We start from the raw sequence: 2,488 nt of genomic DNA on the forward strand, positions 1-2,488 counted from the left end.
TTATTGTTATAATATTTTATAAATTTTAAGGAATATGACACAAAAGATATTATAGGTATTGACGGGGGTTTCTGGGAGGAGCAGTGGTACAAAAAGGAAACAAGAATGTGATTCAATTATATTTAATTGAAATATGTTTTTAAATGTTAACAAATTCAGATAAATTGAAATCATGTAACTTTTCTCATCATAATGCAATAAAAGTTTAAAAATATAAAAAAAAATAAAAAAAGAAAAAGAAGAAAATCAAAGCTGGGTAGGTAAGGAGATGAGAGTGGAGAGATGGACCTAGGAGGAGTTGGGTGTATGTGTGAATATGAGCAGAATGCATTCTGTGAAATTCTCCAAGAATTAATACAATACTGTGTCTTAAGAAATAATTGATTGCCAATGGGATGGGTCTCAAGTTGGGCCAGTTATTGGTTTGGCATTCCCTCAGTCTCTGTTCCATCTTTGTTCCTGCATTTCTTGTAGATAAGACAAATTTGGGGTCAAAAGTTTTGTGGGTGCTTTGATGTCATTATTCCTCCATGGAGGGTTGGAGGGTCCTGCCTGGCTATAGGAGGTGGCCACTTCAGGTTCCATATCCCCACTGTTAGAAGTCTCAGCTAATGTCACTTCCCCATAGACTTCTGGGAGCCTTCCCAATCCCAGGTCTCTGGCACATTCTAGAGATGCCCCCATGCTTCCACCTCCACAAGTTGCTGATTTCCAATCATTATTCTAGCCCTCTAGCCCTCTTTCCTAACTCTCCCCACATCTGATCCTAACACTATTAATGATACTCTGTTATGCTTGCAGACAAGAACCTAGCATAACTGTCCTCTGAGAGGCTCCACCCAGCAGCTGACTGAAACAGATGCAGAGAGCCAAACATCAGATGGAACTAGGGGAGTCTTGTAGAAGAGTCAGGGGAAAGATTTAGGGCCCCAGAGCGGTTAGGAATACCACAGGAAGACCAACAGAGTCAACTAACCTAGATCCCTGGTGGCTTTCAGAGATTGAACCATCAACCAAAGAGCATACATAGGCTGGAACTAGTACCCCTGAACATATGAAGCAGATGTGGAGTTTGGACTTCATGTGGGTTTCCAACAACTGGAACAGGGGCTGTCCCTAAAGCTGTTGCCTGTGTGGATCCTATTCACCTAGCTGGGCTGTCTTGTCTGGCCTCAGTGAGAGAGGATGTGCCTAGCCCTGCAGAGACTTGATGTACCAGGGTGGGGGGATATGCAAGAGGCATCCGTTTTCTGAGAGGAGAAGGTAGAAGGGGGTATGGGGGTTGGGGAGTACTGTGTAGAGGGGACTGGGACAAGGGGGCAGCAGCGATTGAGATGTAAAATGAATGAATGAATGAGTGAGTGAATGAAAAAAAGAAAGAAAAATATTGAATGATTTATTGCAAGTGTGTGAGACATCTGATGCTGAAGACCAGAGGCCAGGCGTTAAGGGACCCCTGCCAGTGCTCATAACATCCTGGGAAAGCATAGCGTAAAGTTCCTTGTATTCTGTAGAATGCATTCACACTTAAAATTTCTCCCTACCTCACACTGGTCCTATAGCACCATTCCTCACTTGTGTTGCAGTGGTGTGCATGGAAAAGAAAACTACCACCAGCAACATGGTGGCTAGCTAGCACTCCGTCTGTGGCCAGTGCCCCAAGTGATAGAGCAAGTGCACAGAAAGTGCCAAAGGTGCCAGTGACTTTAACTCATCTCCAGATCTTGTACTTGTCTCCATTTTTGGCTTTGGTCTTCTGCCACCTGTGTCTGTGACACACACTGATGTGGAAAGGAACCTGACAACATCTCTCTTTGCCACAGAATTCCTTCCTAGGCCTAACTGGCCCAGCTCCCACTGTGGAAAGACTGGTAAAGTGATGACCTTTTGATACAAAGATGAGGCTGAATCTGCAACATACATCCCTGTGCATGGGAGCTTTCTCACAGGCAAGTTGAGCTCCAGAGCTCAGATTGGGATGTAAGAACAGGAGACAGGAAAACCAGGGCATACTGCTGGGTTAGGAAGTCTGATGTGTTGAACATTTTGTCTGTAAAGTGGCAGGAGATGGACCTGCTGCTAAGATCTAAGACCTAAAATCAGAATTTGACACTGGCTCTTCACTGTTAAAACCAAGAATAAGGTTAGGACTATACTAGTTCCTTAAGAGTCCTCAATACATTTCTGCCCCTGTGTTTTTAGCCATAAGACTATAGCCTTATGGCAGGTCAGATGTGAGAATGAGTGAAAATCTGTAGCACAGGCAGGTGGCTCCTGCAGTACTCTGTCAATGCAGATGGTGCCATAGGACACCTTCTGGCACTACCATGCACAAGCAGTTTCAGGGCAAAGTCATAGAGCAGTGGTTCTTAGCCTTCCTAATGTTATGATCCTTTAATATAGTCCTTCATGTTCTGGTGATGCCCCACCCATGAAATTATTTTCATTGCTACTTCATAACTGCATTTGTGCTACTGTTATGACTCAT

The sequence above is a fragment of the Mastomys coucha genome, unplaced genomic scaffold (assembly GCF_008632895.1).
Source record: "Mastomys coucha isolate ucsf_1 unplaced genomic scaffold, UCSF_Mcou_1 pScaffold3, whole genome shotgun sequence".
NCBI lineage: Eukaryota > Metazoa > Chordata > Mammalia > Rodentia > Muridae > Mastomys > Mastomys coucha.